The sequence below is a fragment of the Ixodes scapularis genome, unplaced genomic scaffold (genome assembly GCF_016920785.2).
Source record: "Ixodes scapularis isolate PalLabHiFi unplaced genomic scaffold, ASM1692078v2 PGA_scaffold2__306_contigs__length_199485367, whole genome shotgun sequence".
Lineage (NCBI taxonomy): Eukaryota > Metazoa > Arthropoda > Arachnida > Ixodida > Ixodidae > Ixodes > Ixodes scapularis.
In genome coordinates, this window is record NW_024609857.1 from 18,666,754 (window position 1) to 18,690,049 (window position 23,296).

At 47.1% G+C, this 23,296-nt stretch overlaps 1 pseudogene; it reads right to left on the reverse strand.

Moving 5' to 3' along the window:
* Positions 1 to 14,025: 14,025 nt before the first annotated feature.
* LOC115324975 overlaps positions 14,026 to 23,296 on the reverse strand; it is a 30,907-nt pseudogene continuing 21,636 nt past the window's right edge.

A 23,296-nucleotide genomic window follows, 5' to 3' on the forward strand; every position in this document is an offset into this window, starting at 1 on the left:
CCGCCTGTGGTTCCGTTGCGAGCTTCGTTGAGCTTTGTCTCGGGGAATGACAGCCGCCAGGGAGCTAGTCTAACGATGACCTGCAGAAGAGAAATTATCATTTTCAGGGCTGCTGGAAGACGGGTGGTCGTAAAAAGGAACAATTTATCAGAAGGCAATATATTTCATAATATTGTATTTATCATCCGAAAAAAAGTGCGGAATCGGAAAGCTTAGGGAAAGTAAGGTCAAGCGAAGGTATTTTTTCTCCTGATAGGGACAATGATTTATAGTAAAAAACGAAGCGGAGGGGTAGTTGAAGAATTGAAAGGACAATAAAGCAAGATTAACAGTGTAAAAAAAAAACGCACTAACATAGTGCATTTCTTCAGGTATTTGAAATGATTTCTACTTTTAAAAGGTGTATGAAATAATTTTAACCGTAACTCCTAGCTTTATGGTTGCACTTATGCATGCACGAATAATTATCTTTTGTATTATGAGGAAAGGATGAGATTTAATACGAAATTACCTCCAATTAATACTTGACTTTTGTATCTCAGGCATTGCTGGGGCATAACCCGACAATTTTGGAATTACTCTTTGAAGAAACATGATGCGATTTCGAATTTTATTTTAACCTGCAAATATGATTGCTCAATATACTTTCTCGGTTGCCAACATTAGGGTTGCAGAATCTCATCCACAAAGACAGAAATAAACAAAAAAGCGGCGAAAGCTGTTTTGCACTCTAATGCTTCCATCAGGTATCCAGCAGTAGGGGCTGCAATAATTGATCAAGAAGTATGAACAGTCATCAAAACCGATATATAGGAAAGAAAAAATGTTTAGAAATTTTTTGTATCCCACTGTATTAGTCTAGTTTCTAAATGCACTTCATCGCTCAAATCAACATATCTTAGGTAAGCCGTTAAAATAGCTAACACAACGCACTGTTTTCTTCTTTATTTATAATGAAGGATTAACATGACATTTTGATTGAACGAGGTGGAGTGCAATCGCATGCCTCTTCTTCACATCGTCGTAGCCAGCAATTAAAAGAGCAATGAAATTATTTTTCTACTTTCGCTAACTCTTAATTATAATCACTCCCTAACATTATTAACTGATGAAACTTGCCATAGTTCTATTTAAAAGTTATGGCGGTCGCCAAAAATTTCGAGAAATAAGGGCATTGTTCATCCCCTCAACTCGGAGGGAAAACAAGCGGCCGCGTGACCTGGCGCCTATCTTATGCCTCCAGCGTCAATCAGAGAGCTGAGTGATATTGCTTGTGATTGTTTTTCGATGGTGTTATTGTTGTTGCGCTCCGGCGACGTCGAGACGAATCCGGGCCCTCTTACTCGTTCGGAGGCTGCTCTTGAGGTTGAATCTCTACCTGATGAGCCCTCCGAGCAGATGCCTGTTATTTTTAACCTTCTGAAAGACCTTCAGGCCCGCTCTATTCATTCGGCAAAAAGTCAGGCTGAATTGGTCGCCGACGTAAAGTCAATAAAGGCTGGTCAGAAAAACATAGAAACTAAAATCGGTCACATCCAGCAAAGGTTGGATACCTTAGAAGAAAAAACAAAAAAACTTGACAGTTTAGATCAAGATTTGGCCGGTGTGTTGGGTTCCGTGAAAGTCTTGACCACCCAGCATGACTCTTTACAGTCGCGGCTAGACGAACTGGAGGACAGGTCACGGCGCGACAACCTTATATTTCACGGAATACCTGATTCTCGTGAATCATGGCAACAATCGGAAGAACAATTGCGGAAATTTCTTGCGGGAACTGTTGACACCCTTTCGGGCGGTGCAATTGAGCGTGCTCATCGTTTAGGGTTCTACTCGGAAAATAAATGTCACCCCCTCATAGTTAAATTTTCAAGCTACAAAATAAAAGACAGCATACTTTCCGCACGCTCCAAATTGAAAGAAAAGAACATCAATGTTAGCGAGGATTTCTCCTGCTACGCGTTACGTTCGGAAAAAACTAATTGAGTTTGCTAAAAATCAGCCAGAAGCACCACCGTTTCAGCTTCGCTATAACAAACTAGTCATAAATACGAGACAGTACACGTATGACACTGCAACTGAAAGCGCGATACGACTTGCGTCAGATCATATCCCTGATAACCAACAGCCCAGTCTGCCGACACGTGGTCTGAGATAAGAAAACGCGAGGGGCAGTGGACGAATTTTACCTAATGTTTCGGTACTTTTTTCTAACATTCGGAGCGTTATTAACAAGCGTGATTCCTTAACTTCTGCAGTAGATAGCTGTAGTGCTGACGTAATAGTGCTGACTGAAACCTGGCTGCACTCTCAGTTCCGTGATCATGAAATTTTCCAAGACGCACATCGTTTTTCAGTTTATCGCTGTGACCGCATAACCCGTCAGGGAGGCGGTGTTCTTTTGGCGATATCTAAAGAATTTCCATCTCAGTGTATATATGTCCCCAGTGACTTAGAGATTGTGTGGGCTATCATGAAAGTGGGCCACAAAAGAATTGTCATTGGTGTTTGCTATCGCCCCCACCCCCACTATTTTGTCTAGTTTTGTAAACGATCTACACGATGTAACCAACCTTGTCAGAACTTGCTATCCCACGTTACCTTTATTTTTGTTTGGTGATTTCAATATTCCAAATATAACATGGGATGGCGAGACACCCAGTATGGCCCCCTTTTCCACCTTAGCTAATGAATTTTTAGAAATGTGCTCTCTCTTCATTCACACAACTCGTGAAACAACCTACCAGAACGACCTCATCTGTCGCAAACGTCTTAGATCTCATACTAACACCTCAGCCCGATCTTGTATCTGACATCAGTTATTTACCCGGCCTGAGCGATCATTCCCTGCTATCACTACACATAAACCTGTCGCGACCTAAAACCATTAAAAAAGTGAAAACTATTCGAAACTACAGAATTGCGAACTTTGAAGCCATTAATTCTGAATTATCCGTGTTTCTTGATATTTTTTTGAAGGATTTTGATAAACGTAGCGTACACAATAACTGGGATATGTTTGTAACCAAGGTTAATGCTCTAACGAATAAGTACATCCCTACTCGCACTATTATCTCTAACAGTAACGCACCGTGGTTTAACGTTCGCATTAAACGTCTAACTAACAAAAAAAAAAACGACTGTTCAGGTCAGCTAAACTTTCTTCAAACGATGCGCGCTGGGCCGCATATCAGCTTGCTTCCGAGGAATACGTAACAGCGATAAGAGAAGCTAAAGCAGAGTATCTTCAAAATACTTTGCCAGTCATGCTAACAACTGACACAAAAAAGTTTTGGCGTGTTATTAACCCAAGAGATAATAACGATATCACCCTCGTCAACAGTGATGGTAATGTCATTCCCTCTAATCAATGTGCCATCGTTCTTAATGATATATTTTCACGCAATTTTTCCGTAACTACAGACGTCCCACTGCCTAATATAAACTCATGTGATTACCTTGCAATGTTTCCTGTTATTATTGATCCCAGTGGTGTTGAAAGCGTAATAGATCACTCAAACAATCTTCTGCCCCTGGTTGCGATTTAATTGACCCAAAATTTTTAAAAAGTACCAGTGTTTATTCTTCTATCATTTTATCAAAAGTTTTCCAACAGTCCCTTGACGATGGTTATCTCCCTGCTGAGTGGAAGGTGGGAAAGGTTGTTCCACTCCACAAATCTGGTAACAAGAATGCTCCCCTTATTTATCGACCCATTTCGCTCACAAGCATCCCGTGTAAAATTTTTGAGCACATTCTGTTTTCTAACCTCGCTAACTTTCTTGAATCGAACTCATTTTTCACACCTTCACAACACGGCTTCCGTAAAACTTATTCGTGCGAAACTCAATTGGTATCTTTCACTCATAAACTAAACGCCATTCTTGACAGATCATCACTTGCCGACTGCATATTTTTAGACTTTTCGAAAGCATTTGATAAGGTGTGTCATAAGCTTTTACTTCTTAAATTAAGTCAGCCTAATCTCTATCCCAAACTTCTTATATGGCTCGAATACTTCCTCATTAACCGTTCTCAGTTCGTTTCAGCTAACAGCCTCACATCTCCCCCAAGTGGCGTCCACTCCGGCGTGCCCCAAGGCTCTGTGCTTGGCCCTCTCCTTTTTCTTATCTACATTAATGACCTCTTTTCTTGTGTTTCTTCCCATATTCATTTGTTTGCAGATGACTGTGTAATTTTCCGGGAAATTTTATGTGATAACGATATAACCACTCTTCAATCTGATCTTAACGCCATCTCTGTATGGTGCAAAACATGGTGCATGGAACTAAACATTAACAAATGTAAACTTATGCGTTTCTCTAGAAAAAATATTAACTCGCCCGTCTACTCTCTTAATAATGTGCCTTTAGACGCCGTATCTTCTCATGAATACCTTGGTGTCCACATTTCATCGAACCTAACTTGGAGCGTTCACACCTCGTACGTCATTAATAACGCTAACCGCATGGTGGGTTATCTTCGACGTAACTTTGAAAAAGCACCTTCATCCCTGAAACTACTGCTCTACAAGGTCCTCATTCGCTCTAAACTCGAATATTCCGTTTCAGTTTGGGATCCAAGCCACGAAAACTTGATACACTCACTTGAAATGGTTCAAAATAATTCTGTTCGTTTCATATTGTCTAACTATATTAGAACTGCAAGCATCAGTACAATGACATCTAACCTTGATCTGCCATCCCTAACATCCCGCCGCAAAATCTCTCGTCTTTGTCTCTTTCACAAACTGTTTCTTCATCCCTCCTTGCGCGCCGAACATATTTTACCCCCTCCCCCCCAATACATCTCATCTAGATTAGATCATGTTCATAAAGTCGGGATTCCATCGTGTAGAACTAATGCTTTTTTTCAGTCATTCTTTCCTCGCACATCACTGGAGTGGAATGGCCTTCCCGCCCCGACAGCAACAATCAAAGATCCCCAGCAGTTCAAGAACGCCATAGCTAACATTGTATAAATAAGAGTCAATTTACTGTACTAATAACCACTGCATTTTTTAACTTTATACTTATACATTGTACCCACTCCCCTCTCTAATGCCTTTGGCCCTGAGGGTATCTGAAATAAATAAATAAATATACGCGCGTTGGGGTCTTCAAAGTGGTAAACGCTTGCTGAGCTCCAGGGATTGTTTGAGTTCGGCTATTCTTATCCCCGCAGTGGTCGAACACGAGCCACTATGCGAGTGTCCGCCGACACATGGATTGTTACGAGCCGAAGTTGTTTGCTCACGCAGTTCTCGTGTCCAATCCACCAGCTGCTCTCGGCTGTCGCCAGGCGGGCGGTTTTTATCCCACGATTACGTCATCAAAATTTGCGAATGCAGGACTGAAAAAAAAAATGCGGAGCACAAGTTCGTTTGCTTTTTGCACAAGGGTTGCGTTGATGTCAGAACGCCGAGCTCTTATTGGCTGATTGTAAAATATAGTGCGTATAGCTCAAGGCATCCAGCATTAAGGTCAACCCACTATCCTTACAGTCAAAATCAATCAGAACTCGACGTCGTTCTGACGTCACAGCAGCCCCTGCGCAAGGAACAGACGACTTGCTCTCCGCATAGTCCACTTTTATCCTCGCAACTTCATCGCGACAAAGAAGCTTCTGAATCAGTGGCGGTCTCTGCGAGTATACTTGGCCTAGACTGGGCCGAGTATGACTCTGGCTGTCCCGCTAAAGTTGAGTCCGACGGAACCACCCCATCGCCGTTGACTTCGGTTTCGGGTAGCCGCTTTGTCTCGGCGATGTGCGTTGTGAGACGCTGAATAATTTCATCTTTGTTTCCGGTATTGTCCAGTTGGCGTCGAGCAAGTTCTTAACGAATAAGATCCGCTATGAAGCCGGCGAGCTCTGCGGCAGTGGCTGCCTCCCAGCTGATGAGCAGCATTTCCGACGAGATAAGAGGCGAAGAGGGCATTGGGTGGTTGAGGCAAATGGAAGATTTGGTAAAGTTTCGAAGGGCAAGAAAGACTCGAAGGCTAGTTTAAAGTTCTTGAGGTCGACTGCGCCAGATGTGAAACATGGCAGGGCTGAGGCTGTGCGTAATGGTAATAAGTAGGAAGTTTATTGAAGAGCTTAGATGATTACATGTTCACAGGGCTAGAGGTGAAGGCGGCCTTATAGACACAAAGCGAAGTAAGCGGCAGGCACGGCACGAGACCACAGCGAGGAACATGGGGAGAGCTGTCTGGGAATGCGGAGGGTAGACACTTGAGATGGCGGTGGCGAGAGCGTACGGGCGAGAGGGGAAGGCCTGGGAAGCATAGTGAGCGCGGTGAGGTGGAGTTTACGCGGTTGGCGTTGCGGTCTTGCGGTGGGGAGACCATGAAGCCCATCAAGGGGCTTCGTGGTCCACTCTGAGTCTGTACGACGTGGGCTCGCTCACACCAGTTCGCAGATGAGCCGTTCGAATTTCCAAAAATGCAGGGAGTCCAGCGCCCCCGTGCTGGAGTTCCTGGGAGGGGGCCGGTGTTGGAGGTGTGGCGGTCTTCGCGAATGTGAGGCTGACATCTCTCAGCTTGCGGTCGAGATTGAAACCGAGCAGCTTGCGCACCCTGTCGATGGAACACATGGTGGGTGCCAGTGGTCCGTGTGGGTATCTGACGATGGAAAAGACACGTCTCACAACCAGCTGGCTTCCTCTTCAGCGTGGTTCTTTTCCCAGCGTCGATTTGGACACTTACCTTTTTACCTATCCTCGTTCGTGTCATGAGCGATCCGTCGTTTCCTCATAGTTTCCGAAATTGCGATAAAGGAGTCAGATGACGACGATCCCAACGATATTGTTTCACAGGTCCTCACCACACGGCATTACGCGCGCCATATCGAACTAAAGTCACTGCAACGGCCGCCTCCAAAACAGTGGCGCTTCGAACAACGGGAGGCGAACCGTGATGAGAGCGGGAAGTGTACTGTCCGTGGAAGCAGCATCTAGGAGCGTTCCGTAACTGAGCTAATCTAATAACTTTGGCAGAAATAAAGCCCCCTGATTAAGGCGTTTCTTAAACGTAATGTCAACCTTTGTTGTAGAAACGCGTAAGGCACGTGTCATAATCGGGTGCTCAGCCGTTTTTCTTAGTGTGTGCATGAGTATAGACCTTGAATTTAATGTGCCTCAACTGACAACTTGTTTCTCCGCTGTAGATGAGAAAGTTAGCAAGTCCGCTACGACCGCTAGCCTGGGCTCTTTAACGTGCACGACGCAGTATGATACGAGACCGGACGCCAGTACGATGCTCATCCAGATCGTAACGCGGGTAGGGATTGAACTCAGAATCCCTGTGTTCTGCATCGTGAGATTTCACTTCACGTTCTCCGAGCTGGTCTGCGCTTACTCATTCGGCTATGGTGGCTATTATGGGAGGTGTTCCGAACAAAAAGTCAATAGCATGCCACATGTCCACGACGCCGGTGGAACCGGTACCCTGCGCCTGGTGCCATTGGGCGGCACACAAAGGCACCACACATAGAAGTGAGTCCTGCATGAGCACGCGTAGTACGAGACGCTCTTGTGCCCCGTGCACTCGCGCACAACACTTGAGACGCTTCACGCAACGCCCCTTCGAGCAGACATGCACCGGTACCTAAAGTCCCGTCATGTTTTAAGAATAGCGCAAAGTGCGTCGATACACAACGCACGTGCATCGTGCAGTTCTTGGAAAGATCATGGCGGCAGAGCGCAGCACTGAGCTACATTTCAGACGCCACGATCTTCCCAGAAGCTGCGCGCGGCACGTGTCTCGGGCATTTTAACAACAATGAATGGCACCACTTTTCCCAGGACAGAGAGGCTTTACCGGTACCTAGAGAGCTTGTATAGGCTCCCTATTGGAGCCGGAGTTGCGCGTTCTAGAGTTCCTGTATAGGGAGCATTCACTGGCGGCCATATCCGTGTGCGCTGCTGCTGAGAGCGTGCTGACGGCGAGCTTCCGCAGTCCTTTCGGAGCGTGCATTTAGCACCATCAAGGTTGCCGGTCTTAGCAGGCTATTAATGTGAGCTCGTTCTGAGCATGCACTCTAAACATCGCCCTCAAATATGGCGTCCAATGAATACCTCCTATAGACCTTTTCTGTGTACTCTCGTCCCCAGCCACATAATAAGCGTATCCGGTATGGGCGACGAAAATATACTAAAACGATTCAACCTGCAAATAGTAAAAAAATAAAGGGGAGGCAAAACGAGAAAGTGGGACGGTGACGTTTATATCCTAAATGCCTTCTATTGGCGTTGGCGACGCACTTGATGGTGACGCACTTGCAGAAAAGAACTATAGGCTCCCTACGGGAGCCAGAGGTGCGCGTTCATGCATGGCATGTGGATGCAGCTCCTCACGTGACTGAATTCGGCGAATAGCAGCGCCGCGCGTTCGAGGCGCGCGGCGCGCTCAAAAGCCGGGGAACGTAGGCCGGGGCGCGTGCAACGTCTACTTTGCTGCACGACACTTGATACGGTTCCTCACGTGATCGGATCTCGGCGAATAGTGGCGAGAGCGGCACGCGGCACGTGGAATCAAACGCGCAACTCTGGTGGTGTTCCAGAATTTACTCGATCCGACCCCAGAGTAAAGGTTTCGCACCGTGGCGTTTCAAAACTTACTCGAGCATACTCGATGACGTCAGAACTCGCGTTTCAGAAGCGGGTTGTTTACTACGGAGTAATTACTCGCGCTATCCTCCTAGATCGGGGGGTAACATCGGATCAAATCGAGTAAATACGTCGCGTGATCTGCTCGTCGTCTGCTTTCTGCGCTAACAGCCGCCAAAGCTCGTTTGCGTTGTTCCGTTCGGTGACAGATTGCAAGAATGGCTGAGAACTCGACGCCGTCGTTTTTGTGCGGTTATTGCGACATGTCTTTCTCAACTCATGAGTTAGCTGTGCAAAACATTCACAGCGTACATCTTGCGCGAAAACGTATGCACATATTTCTCAGTAGCGATTTCTCTGCATCCTCGCTCTCAGCGTTGGAGTGAGCTCGGGTTTCATGCTTTCAAGATTGAAGGCGTTCGACACTGACCAGATTACTTAGTTATTAAAAAGAGACGTCCAATCAAGCCCTAAATTACAGGGACCGACGTTTCGAGGCCTACTCGGGCTCTTTCTCAGGGGTGACTGCAGGAATGTCCCTTGCTCTGGATCATCTACTTCTTTGTCTAGGGTCCCGAAGGAAAAATCCATCAATGTAACCCTATTTGGCAGTCAATGTTTTCTAGTGGACCGCTGACTGTGCCTGACTGTACGTCAAACATGTCTGATTGGCCAACAAGTTACTCTGACCGACAGCCAAACTCCAGTCAGACCCCGCTTGTCGGCTTTCTGATGGTTTCCTGGTGGCAGTCGGCCGCCGCGAAATTCCATCAGGATGTCTTGGTGGCGATTCTGATTTTACATCGATTGGCTCTGATTGTACGTCAAAAAGCTTTGACGTGCAGACAGACGTACGGTCAAAGGACGTAAAGTTCGTTCGAATACCACTATTTCGTCAAATCTATGAATACGAAAAATAATCTATGCACAAGAAATCGATTTCGGGACGTGAGCCCATAAAACCGCTGATGTTAGAGATATGACACGCAGCCGACCGACAACCTTGATCAGAAGCCCGCCGAAACGCCGAAAACGCCACTTCGCACTTCGCTTCCTTCGCTGGGCTTTCATGAACGATCGCTCTCGACTCGTTTTGTTTGCCCGCTTGCTCCAACCTGTCGATCCTGCCCGGGCTCTACAGTGTTTTATGTTTTAGTAGAATTTCTACTCGACAAGACCCAGCCTGTTGTGAGTTCCGACGATGTAAGGGACTTTAGCGGTGTAGTTGAAGACGTCAAGGTGTACCAGGTCTACTGGGCCGGAGACGCGTGAACAAAAGGATCGTTCTACGGCGCGAAAGTACTCTACATGGCAGGTGAGTAGAACTGAAGTACGGCGAGTGATGTACGAGTGCTTTGCATAACATGCTGAAGTCTTAACTGCATTTGCAACCGAAGCATCTCGTATAAAACGAATGGTGAAATCGAGCTTTCTAACAAACGGCGTAGCATAGGGGTTAAGGTGTCCGATTTGTACGCAAGTGGTAGCGGGTTCGATCCGTGGTGGTCCTGCTTTTTTTTCTTCTTTTTTTTTTTTTGGAACATTTTGTTTTATCGAGGCATTTGGCGATATTTATGAGTGCGTATAGCTTTACTCTTATATGAATGCTGCCCTTGTTGATGAAAATTCTTAGGCAGTGGCAGTCAGACGTCATCTGATGGACCATCAGATGACGTCTGATGGTCCATCACGTTCCACCAAGGCTGCTGACTGGCAGTCAGTGTCCCAAATTACGTATCTTGATGGAATTTTCAATAGGCGTGGTGTTTTTCTTTTTGCATCGGTGATGTGACAAAGCCCGTTTACGTATGCGGATGGTAAAGCACCAAGGGATCTGTTGATGTTTCCTGGCGTGCTTTGAATATGCCAGGCTTCTAAGAAAGTCTCTGCCGGGGGTCGGGTTCAATGTCGATGACGAGGTGTACGTTTCCTCGGCGATGTATAACTTGGCTAGAAAAGAAAAAGAAAATATCGCTGACGAGGCTGTCACGCGGCAACAGACAACGCCGTGGACAGGCATTCTTATTTTCTAGACTGAGAAAGTTGCACTGTCAGTTTTCTCCGGGTGGAATCGAGCACCGGAATTAACGCACCTTTCGCCCGAGATGTATTTGAAGGGCACAGAATTTCGGTATACTTAGAGACAATAATTGCATAATGGTACAAAACTCTGATGAAGAGCTGAATTAGGAGATTTAATTTTGGGTATTAAATCTATACACAGCCCATGTGAAAGCTGAGCAAGACGGGCCACCTCCGAAACAGCCAGCTGAGAAGGAGGTGTATGTTTATTGGGCTGACGACTTGTACGTTCAAGGCTGAAAATAGTCGAACACAGTAGATGATGATGATGAAATGATGAAGTATATGATAAACATGGTTAAAAATCGCGCACAAAGAGACAAGAACAAATGGGGAGTGGAACACAGACAGGCGCGTCTGTGATCTATGTTCTTTCCTCGTTTGTTCTTGTCTCTTCGTACGCGATTTCTAACCGTGTTCAACGTTTACCAAGACGCCCAGCTTACTACTTTACTATAGAGATGCAAGTATATTTTTATTCCAGAGTGAGCATAATAGCGCTTGTAAGCAGTGAAGGCTTGGAAAATTTTATGTAAATGATCAGTTAACATGCGCCCCCCCCCCCTTTCCCCCCCCCCCCTAAAAAAATACCGTTCAGTTTTAAAGTTTTCTTTGTGATATATTTTTGTTTTTCAGCGTCAAAACTAAGGTAATTAAGTTACATATTTCACTGAGTACCGCTACACTGTGTGGAATATGATTTTAAATTTCCGCAAATCGTAATCGATGCAAATTATGATACGGGGAACGCATATGTATAAGGCACCTGGAGTATATAATAACAGCGATCGCTCTAACTAATAAAAAGAAATGTTTGATGTCTAACTGAACTGAGTTTTGACCTCAATATGCAGTTCAAAAGGAAGCTGACCAAGTGGAGCCGGTGGAGCCACCTCCAAGAACATTGACGCCAAGCAAGGAGGCGTACGTGTGTTGGACACGACCAGTCGTACTGGCCTTAATTTAACGATGTTCCAAGATGGAAAAAAAAAAGTAATCCTGTCGCCAGGACGTTCTGGAAAGGGTAAAACGATACATTTTCAGGTATTTTGTATTATCGCTGTGAAATGAAGGAAATGCATGCTCGTGCCACAGCTGCGTAGTTGCAATTTCCTCTCCTTTTTTTTTTTGTAGCACGCATTTTTATTTTATTTATGTTTTTAACGAAGATAAGGAAAATATGTCTTTGCTTACCTGGTACTAGACACCTACAGCGCGTAACGTTTCACACGAGCATGTCCGAAGATGAAAGATGTTTACAAAAGTTAAAATGTTTGCCACTCATGGGGAACTCGCCGGTTTGGTGGGCTTGCTTTTAATATAAAGAGGCAGAATTTCAATTTTGACTACTATTTCAGGGAGCGTTCATTTGGACAATCCGGTCACAAGAAACTAAATACACTAAAAAAATTGGTGGTGATTTATTTCAGGCTGGCCGAGACCCCCAATGAAATGGGGTACCCAGTCACTGAGGACCAGTGTTGCAATAAATGGAAAAAATTTGAAAAAAGCGTGTAAAGGTGTTAAGGACCACAACGCCAAGAGCGGCAACGACACGTACGCATTTCAGGTCTCAATTTTTATATTTCTTGAGTGAAATATTGATGAAATCTTTCAGCACTGTATTAATCTCGCAGGAAGGATTGGCCATTCCTCTAGGAAATGGATGAAATCTTCGGGCGAAGGCCGGATGTGGTCCCTCTGGCTGTTGCAAGCACCTCAGCTGGTCTGAGCGTCAGGGAAACCTGAGAGGAGCCGAAGGGGGAGTGCAGCCGAGGAAGCAAGAGAAAGTCGAAACTCTCGGAGTGACATGAGTTGCTGTCCAAAAAAATGGCCTTAGAAGAAAGGAAAGTCAAGGCCCTCAAGGATTTTAATTGTTTTTTTAAAGATTTTTTAGAACTCAAGAAAGCAGAGAAAGCCAGAGCGGAAGAAGAGCCATGATGTTTGAAACTTCGTAATCTAGATTTTATTTGACGAGCAAAGAGCTGCAAAGATGAGTTCACCTTCAATGTTATTTATTTTGTGTGAGTGTGTGAAGATATAAGTCACAATGATTAACATGTTCGCGTAACCGCGGGATCACAAAGAAATGTGAAAGTTCTAACTAGTTTTTAATTATTAACAGTAAATTGATGAATATGCAAAGAATAAAAAAATAGGTTCGTCTCCTATTCTTGTTAATAAACATGAACTATGTACATATACAGGGTGTTTTTCTTTTTATTCTTACACATTTGTTTAAAAAAAAAACGTGAAAGCTACACTAATGCTGTTTGTGCAGGTGGGTTATACGGCCGGGCGGACATTATGTGGGTGGCTAATTTTTGCGATAAAAATCGGCTAATTAATTAAAATTTGTTAATTAACTTTTAATTAGTGGAAATAGACATACGGTTTCAATTAGAAACTTGTAGAGCATCTTCGAAAACCACTAAATCAACCATTTTTGGAAGGATATAACGCCGGGGAAGCATTTTACAGCATTCTGTAAAAACGCTCCATTTGGACGCGTTTCAAGATTTCGGTTTCTTATCGGAGCGCATCACCGCGCCCGCGGTCCTGCTCCCCGGTGGCTGAGACGCGCAACAGACGTGCGCCGTACTTCCCTCCATTCTACGAGGGAGGCGAGGAGGTGGCTTCACGCCGCGACCACCGGGGAGCAGGATTGCGGGCGCGTAGATGCGCTCCGATATTGGATTGGAAAACCTTTATTGTTCGCTAGAGTTACAGGTGGGTATGCTGATCTTGCTAGGTGGATGTCAATGGAGACTGGCGGCGACCTCTTGGGCTCTAGTCACGGCCTGGACTTGGGTTTCCAGGTCGGAGCTGAGCAGCAAGCTCTCCCACGGGCCCGGGTGCGCGAGCCTCTGGAGCGATAATGGTGGGGGATCTGTCGGACAGTCCCAGAAGATGTGGTCTACGGTAGCTTTGCCACCGCATTTGCTGCAATCGGGTTTAAATCTATCTGGGTATGCATGGCTTAAGACCGCGGGGTTAGGAAGAGTTAAGAAACCGAAATCTAGGAACGCGTCCAAATAGAGTGTTTTTACAGAACGCCGTAAAATGCTGCCCCGGCGTTATATCCTTCTAAAAATAGTTGATTTAGGGGTTTTCCATGATGCTCAGCAAGTTTCTAATTGAAACCATATGTCTATTTCCACTAATTAAAAAGTTAATTAACAAATTTTAATTAATTAGCCGACTTCTCGCAAAGATTAGCTACCCACATAATGTCCTTCCGGCCGTATAACCCACCTGACAAAAACACATTAGTGTAGCTTTCACGTTTTTTTTTAAACAAATGTGTAAGAATAAAAAAAAACAGCCGGTATACCGGGGCTTCACAGGCTATGCATAATAAAGTCTCTCTTTGCCTTGCCCCTGGCCTTGTCGCGACTTGCCGTGGGTGTGTCGTCTTCGTCCGAGGTGGACCCACCGAACTCGCTGGAGTGGCTGTCCGTACCGTCACCTGCGGGTCCATCGTCCTCGGTGTGTAGGGGACCGTCGTAGACGTCCCGCCACTCCATGCACGCGTTGTGCATGACGCAGGCTGCCACAATCGTCGTGACGATGCGTTCTGGGCGGCGGGCTTCAATGTACTTGAGACGTCGGAACCGCCCCTTCAGAATCCCAAAGGACCGCTCTATAGCCACTCGCGTTGTTGCGTGCTTTGTGTTATAGTTTCTGTTCTGCTCAGTTAGTCGGCCGTTGTTCCTGTAGGGGACAAGGAGGCTTTGTCGCAGCGGGTACGCGCCATCTCCGAACAGGTGGCTGTCGAAGGGGAACTTGTCCGCAGTCAAGATCGTCGGTATAGCTCCGACCGCCTGTACATGCGTGCGTCGTGCAGGGACCCGGGATCTCCTGCGCTGCAGCGAAGGAACTTCGCCTCGTGGTCGCAGATTGCTTGAAGGAGCACCGATGGCAATCCATGTTGGTTGATGTACGACTGGGCATCCTTGCCCTGAAGCCCCTTGCAAACGTTATGACTTCCGTCAATTGCTCCCAGGACTCCAGGGAAGCCTGCTTTCGCCTCAAAGCAGGATATAATATGCAGTGCCTTTTTCTCCGTCGGCCACGGCACGAAGTTTGGGTTGTGGGTCAAACAGCTAGACCAACTCGGTGCACTACCCTGCACACCGTAGACTTGGAGAGTCGAAAGCGGTCTCCAACAGACCTGTAAGATATAAAAACAGCCAGCATCTAAATGATATATAACAATGAACCACCTTGAGTTCGTTCTCATACACAGTATATGCTTATATTGTCATCTGACATTTAAAGCGATGAGACCCTTTCACTGGCGCCGAACAACTAGACATTTCAGAAATCATTGTAGTCACCCAGACATTTTAGAAATTTAAAGTAAGGAAATCCTGCTCAGACGAATTGCTCCCCGCATAGCTATGCGGAGAGCAAGTCATCTGCTTCTTGCGTAGGAGTTACGGTGACGTCAGAACGACGCCGAGCTCTGATTGGCTTTGATATGAAAGGATATGGCGGGTAGATCTCAATGCTAGATGCCTTGAGGTCCCACTATTTTTAATCAGCCAAGAAGAGCTCGGCGTTCGGACATCATTGCAACCCTGTGCCAGAAGCATACGAACTTGCACTCCGCATAGACAACTAACGAGTTGGGGATATTTACTATTGGTTCAAGATCGAGAAATAACTCGTTCCTACAAAGTCACCTGAAGCACTCCAGGTTGGCAAGACTCCACACGAATATCAGAGTCTGCTTAGTAACGTCTATGGCCAACCGTCCGCGAGGAACTTGCAGCTGAGGGGCGAGCAACGTCACTAGGCGCTCGACAGAAGTCCTTCGGAGCCGAAAATGACTTTTGAAGTCCTCAGGAGACTGGCGGGGGACAATGGTTTCCGCATGCCCTAAAATCTTGGCCACTTTGCGCCTGAAATGATATATATATATATATATATATATATATATATTGTTGAGACGTTGATAAAAGAGATTTAATAGAAGATAGGAGGAAAATGCGGCCAGTATGAATGGCGGTACAGCATTCAAGAAGCGCCCGTGCCGAGCGCGCGCTTGGTCAAACCCCTGCCTGTCTGTCCGTGCCACTTCTTCTTCCTTACAATATCCCCCGGTGTTGTAAGCGCCGGTCATCCGGCGCGTTTAGATTATGAGTCTTGGCGGTAATAAGGCTTGATGCGGCTGATGTGTACCACGTCGGAGGACTTGGAGCGAAGGTCGCGGTGCGGCGTAACAGGCTCGACTTCATAATTGGTTGGGGAAAGCTGTCGGATGACACGAAAAGGGCCAACAAACTGTTTGAGAAACTTCTCGCACTTGCCCGGTGCTCGCCGGGGAGACCACAAGAGGACTTCGTCACCTATGTTATAGGCAGTGGGGAGGTGGCGGTCGTCATAGCGCAGTTTTTGTTGTTGCTGGGATTTAAGGGTGCGGATGCGGGCAAGCTGACGGGCGTCTTCTGCTCTGGAGACAATCTCCTCTGCGTAGGGTTGCATGAAGTTGTCAGGTCGGTAGGGCAATATCGTGTCAAGGGGTGTTAGGGGTTCGGATGCATAGAGCAAGTAGTAGGGAGAGTGTCCCGTGGTAGATTGTCGTGCAGTATTGTATGCATAGGTTACGGAGGGGAGGATGATGTCCCAATTGTCGTGATGATCGGCTACGTACATTGAAACCATGTCAGCGATAGTATGGTTGAAGCGCTCTGTTAATCCATTTGTTTGTGGGTGGTAGGCTGTTGTAACGCTGTGAACAGTCGAAGAAAGGCGGAGAACATCTTCGAGCACGTTGGATAGAAAGGGAGTGCCTCGATCGGTGATTATATATTGTGGAGCTCCATGGCGCAGCAGTATCGAGTGGATAAAAAAGTTTGCGACTTCGTGGGCGGTAGCGGCGGGAACGGAGGCCGTCTCGACGTAGCGTGTTAAATGGTCAATCGCAACAAGTATCGACTTGTTGTTGCGAGTGGATTGGGGAAAGGGGCCAAGGAAGTCCATTCTGATGCGTTCAAATGGGCGGTGCGCTTGGGGAAGGGGTTGTAGGCAACCTGGAGGCTTTGTGGTAGGACGTTTTTTGGTCTGGCAGTGGTGGCACGCTCGAACGTACTTGCTGATGCTGCGGGTCATGCCTGTCCAAAAGTAACTGCCTCGGATGCGAAAGTAAGTTTTAGAAAATCCAAGGTGGCCAGCTGTAGGGTCGTCATGGTTTGCTTGGATAAGATCCTTTTGTAGTCGGCGGGGAATCACTAAAAGCCATGGCCGTCCTTGTTGTGTGTCGTAGTTTCGCCTATAAAGAATGCCAACTCTGAGTTGAAAAAGACGGGCACGGCGCTGAATTTGCACAGAAGGATGCGGCAAAGCACCTTCAAGGCATTGAATAATGGGGTGCAATAAAGAATCGAACCGTTGCTCTTCTGCAATGTTGACGGAGCTCAGGACAGCAGTTGTGTCTTCGTGGGCGGAGGAGTTCGAACATTGCGACCCATGGGGAAGGGGGCATCTGGAAAGGCTGTCAGCATCAAGGTGTCGTTTTCCAGATTTGTAATGAATCGTGTAGTTATAGTCTTGGAGTTTCAGGAACCAACGTCCGAGTCTTCCTGAAGGGTCTTTTAGGGTGGCTAACCAGCATAGGGCGTGATGATCGGTTACAATAGTGAAGTGTGTGCCGTATAGGTAGGGACGGAACTTCGAGATCGCCCACACAACGGCCAAGCACTCGCGTTCAGTTATGGTATAGTTACGTTCACTTTTCGTTAATGTGCGGCTGGCGTAGGCGGTTACTCTCTGGGCACCGGAAATGTTCTGGGCCAGTACGGCGCCGAGGCCATGGCCACTGGCGTCTGTACGTATCTCAGTGTCAGAGCCAGGAACGAAGTGACCGAGCACTGGGACAGTCGTTAGGGCGGTTTTCAGGGCTTGAAAAGCATTGCTTTGAGGGCGATTCCATTGGAAAGCGGTGTTGTTACGGAGTAGCGTGTTGAGAGGTTCAGCGATGTGGGAGAATCAGGGTATAAATTTTCTGAAGTATGTGCAAAGGCCGAGAAAGGACTGAAGGTCTTTTAAATTTTTCGGAGATGGAAATTCGGAAACAGCTTGTAATTTAGATGGGTCAGGGCGAATGCCATCTGCACTAATGATATGACCGAGGACCTGAATTTGGCGAGCTGCAAAGATACATTTTTTTGTGTTTAGTTGCAAATTGGCGGTGAGAAAGCAATTCAGCACTTCTAGCCTGTGCAAGTGCTCGTTGAATGAGGCGGAAAAAACAATTACGTCTTCGAGGTAACAAAGGCAGGTTCTCCACGTGAGACCCCGTAGCACAGTGTCCATCGTGCGTTCGAATGTGGCAGGTGCATTGGACAGGCCAAACGGCATGACATTAAACTGGTATAGGCCGGAGGGTGTAACGAAAGCAGTTTTTGGCTTGTCGGCGTCGGCCATGGGCATCTGCCAATAACCGCTTCTAAGGTCCATGGAAGAAAAAAATGATGATCCCTGAAGAGTGTCGAGGGTGTCGTCGATTCTAGGTAAGGGATAGACGTCTTTAGTGGTGATCTTGTTAAGTCGACGGTTATCTACACAAAATCGCCATGATCCGTCTTTTTTCTTGGTGAGAACAACAGGGGCCGACCATGGGCTGGATGAAGGCTCGATTATGTTTCTTTAAAGCATATCTCTGACGTGATCGTCGACGGCCTTACGTTCGGTGGGTGAAATTCTATAAGGGCGGCTTCGAATGGGAGATGCTGTGCCGGTGTCAATGTGATGAGAGACTACCGAAGTTTGAGCTAGAGAGCGGCTATTAAAATCGAAGAGTTGTTCATAAGAAACAAGAAGCGTTGTTAGGGCTTCCTTCTGGTGAGGAGGCAAGCTAGAGTCTACCATTTTAGCAACTTGTGCGGCGGTGCTTTGGGCAGCTGACGGTAGCCTTGTAGATGTAAGTTCGGAGAGCGTTGCAAGCGTGGTATAAGAATGAGATGTTAGAGTGGCCAAACGTGCACCACGGGGAACAATTTGCGACTCAGTAGATGTGTTGGTGACGAAAAGAGAAACTTGTTCTTGAGTTGTCGTGGCGATGCAGTAGGGAAGAATAACTGGCTTTTTTGCGACAAAGTGGGCGATGGGTTCAATGAAACCAGTGGTGCTTTCGAATGGGCGGTCCGGCAGGAGTGTGATAGCAATAGCGGAAAGGGGGGGCAAGAGGTAATCGTCGTCGGTGTGAAGCGAAATGGGTGAATTTTCGTACACGTCGTAACTAGTCTGCCGAGTGCTCAAATGAAGTTCGCGGCTGGCGCAGTCAATGAATGCCTCGGTGGCCGACAAAAAATCCCATCCCAAAATGACGTCGACGACACAATTAGCAAGTACAGTAAACAAATGATATAGGAAGTGCCTCCGATAGAAATAGGGATGGTGCAGTAGCCAAGAGGTTGCACAAGTTCACTGTTTCCCATCCGTAGAAAATGTCCAGAGGGTGGAGGGGTGAGCACTTTGTGTATACGGCGGCGAAGCTGATTAGAAATGCCGGATTTTGCAGCACCTGTGTCAACTAATGCTAAAAGTTTTTCTTCTCCAATGTAGACGGTAATAGTTGTAGGGCCAAGGTAAGGAGGATTTAGGACCAGAGACGGTAGTGCAGCCTGACCTCCATTTTTAAGACAGGCTGCGCTGCTTAGTTTGACGACGGAAGTCCGGTAGTAGCGTCAGTGAACGGCGAGACGGAGCGGTTTCGTCGAGGATAGGGGGAGGGTGATCGACCACGTCGGAATTCAGCAGCTGGAAAGGGACGTGTGTTGCGATGGTCGTCAAAATTGCGGCGGTCACAGGAACTGCCGTGGTTGTCGAAATTTCGGCGCGTGTCGTGGTCGTCAGAATGTCGAGTTTGATTCTGTGGGGTGCGACTGTAGGCTTCAGCATTCATGCGGCGTCGGCAGTAGCGGATGATATGACCTGGGGCGTGACAGTAGAAGCATATCGGACGTTGATCTTGAGTGCGCCACTCCTCTGTCCGCCGGGGTGATAGGTAGCGTGTGGATGGAATTGAGACGTTGTGAGAAGTTTGCAGAGCGCAAATGTGTGGCGCTGAGTGCTGTAAAGAGCAGATGGGTGGTGAGGAAGTCGATGGTGCCACGCATGTGGGAGACGACGAAGAAATAGGACGAAGGGCAGCACTAAGTTCGTCTTTGATTACCTGTTCAATCTTAGGCGCCTCGGGTTGCGAGATTGAAGAACTGGCTGAGAGGCGCAGGGATCCCAAGAAGTCGCGTAGTTCGTCTCAAATTATTCGCCTGATGAGATTGGGGAGGTCAGTGTCGGCAGTTGTAGTTGAAACTTCAGGGAGCCGTTCAAATCCGGTGTTGGAAATCCGACCACTTTGAAGGTCTTCATAATGCTTGCATTCTGCAATGAGCTGCTGCACGGTCTGAGGTGACCTGGGTGCGACGATGGAAAACAGCTCTTGGGATAATCCTTTGAAGAGGTGCTTGATTTTTTCGTCCTCCGGCATAGCTGCGTCGACACGTCCGCAGAGGCGAAGGACGTCCTCGATGTAGGACGTCGATGTTTCGGAGGGGGCTTGGTACCTCCTGGAGAGTTTGTCCCGCGCTTGTTGTCTTCTGCGTTCAGGTGTACCGAAGACGTCTGCGAAGGCGGTTTTGAACGCATCCCATGAATTAATTTCTTCCTCGTGATTGTCTGATTGTCGTACCATTGGAGTGCAGTCCCTTTGAGGAAAAATACGACGTTGGCGAGTTTGATGGTGTCGTCCCAACGGTTGTGTTGGCTCACCCGGTCGTAATTTTTGAGCCAGTCCAGAACGTCAGCGTCGGCTGAACCGGTGAAATCCTGGGGGTCACGTTGGCGAGTTTTGACCGTTGAAGTGTTGGTGGGGCGCTGGAGGGCTATGTTGCGCTTTTTGCACTCCCAGGAGACTAGGGAGAGGGAAGTGACGTCAACAACGCAGCAAATGCAGATTGGATGTTGATTTTGTTTTCTTCTGTCAACATCCAATCTAATTTTCTCTAGTCGTTGACGTCACTTCCCTCTTCCAAGTCTCCTGGGAGTGCAAAAAGCGCAACATAGCACCCCTGGATAGCTAGGTTCGACATTGTACATGTACCTTTTTTTAGTACACGGAAGTGACGTCGTCATGTCTGATTGGTTGGAAACAAAAGTGACGTAATTTCCCTAGAAAAATGTGGGCGGAGTCGGCAAAACTGGGCGGAGTCGGCTACCGGACGTGACAACAAAATGACGTTTCGTTTTGTACCGAGTACGTTTCTAAAGGTACTTGCTCGGAACTAGGTGTCATTAGCAGCATGTGTTCGGCGGCGAGGCGCCGCCGTCTCGTCAATTCGTCTTTTTCTTTAATAGAGCTTTTTTTTTTTTCGCCAGAAAGGCTGTATCGGGAACACCGCGATGCATTCGAGCTCCAGGAGGAGATCTTTTGGAAGCAATACCGCCTGCCCAAGATCGTGGTGCGGTGGTTGTGCGACGAACTTCGCGAGGAACCGGAGGTGGGGAGAGTGCGTACCTCGTGGACGGTCATGACTGTGGAGCTTCAAGTGTTGTGTGCACTGCGCTTCTACGGCACGGGGAGCTTCCAAGGCATGGTGGCGAGCGACGAACACGTAGCGCGGGACCAAAAGACAGTCAGCGTTGCGGTCCGCGCCGTGTCCGTCACTATCGTGCGTCGTCTCGGGGTCCAGCGTGGCTGGATCCACTTCCCCGAGACGCCGAGCGAGAGGTTCGACGCGGAGAAGGGCTTCAGGCTGTTCGGCAGGATACCCGGCGTCATCAGTTGCGTGGACGAGACCATGGTCTCCATCGTCGGCCCGTCCAAGAACGACCCCACCGTCACGAAGGCGGCGTACTGGTGCCGCAAGTACTTCTACGCCCTCAGCGTGATGGTGGTAAGTACACTCATGTTACGTTGTCAAAACGCGCCCCAAATCTCTAGAAAAAAAAAAAAACGTATTGCCGATACGGTTTAAGTATGCCGTTTTATGACTGCGGGCTGTGGGGTCTCACGACTGCGCGAGCGTGTGCTCTACGTAGCATGTGAGCCGTGAGACGCTTCTCCCAAAAATAATACTTGTCTGTTAAAACGTGCAAACTTTCGTAAAAAAACAAAAAAAAAAAAAACATTATTTTTGTTTTAAGGCAGTTAGTTGTACCTTGCATCCAGGAAGGTGTGTTGACATGCATGTGTCAGACAAAATAACTTAAAAGGTTCTGAAATTGCGACTGCTTTGTGAACCATAAGTACAATCTACTACTTGTGGATTCAGGTAATTACATGTCAATATCTCTCTCACTTTCAGGTGTGTGACGCCGACTGCCGGATAATATGCATCGACCCACGGTATCCCGGGTCGGTGCACGGCTCCTTCGTGTGGCAATTTTCCTGGCTCCGAAGCCAACTCAAGCAAGGGCAGGTGCCACGCGACGGCCGGTTCCTGCTTGGTGAGCGTACTAAATTCATTCCTTACGCACACGGTGACTCCCACTGCTTGAAAGCCACAGTACCACACGTACTGTGCTTTGGACATTTGAGAAAAGGTACATGGAAGTGACGTAATGCAAAGGAGGAGCGTATCCTAGCAACACTCACGTGGCGGCTCTGCCCACTTTGACGCCGCTACGTCATCGCAAACTTGACACCCGTCACCCGTTTCAGCGACGTCCGGAGCCAACCACCGACGAGCGGAAGTAGCTACGCATTCCCTGAGGCGTCCCTACGCGCGGGATACGGGGTAGGATTTACTACGACGCGGGGAGCAGTTCCTGCGTTTAGCGAAGGAACGGCAACCAATCCTGTGCGTCGCTGGCCGTCGCATCTGTTCTAGTACAGGTAAAAGTATTGAAAAACAATCAAAACCTTTTGGGCGTTGTTAAAACAAACCGCTTTTTGTACCCTTTTGCAATACATTTAAGAATTAATTGGAGAGAAAGTTGTTCCAATATTATGCGGGATGAGCGCTACGCGCCTTCTTCAAACCAAAATGTCGAACCACGAGGAGCCGGGTGTGCCGGGGGCAGCGGAAGGGTCGGCGGAACCAACGAGGAGCGCGCGAGTGACGGCTGCTTGAGTCAGAAACAATTTTTTTATCTTTCGAGAACTTGCTATTGCTGTGCTCAAATAAGAATGTTTGGCGCAACATCTGTGATAATTCTTTCAAAGTGGTCCAGTGTTTATATGGTGGTATGCTAGTAAGAGAATATATAATTTTTTTTTCCTTTCGAAACTTAACTATTGTGCTTCAATAAGACCAGAGTGTTCAACAAGATATCTGTGATATATACTTAAGATTGCCCAATTGCTTACATGGTTCCTGTCGATGCTCAGTTTTACTTCCAAGAATGAAATATTACATTCCATGTTATCACACTTTTATTCATGAAGTCACAGGTTTTTCTTTAAGAAAGAAAGCAATTTTCAAAACAAACTACATGTGCACTGTCTTGAGATAACACAATCACCTAACTTTGATGAAGTACCATAAAAGAGATAATAAAATGGAGCAGAAGGCAAGACGCTTTGAAGCATTTTTAAAATGAAAAAATGTCCATGACAACAATGTCCCTGGTTCAATCAGCAACTAAGAAAGCAATCTCTGCAAA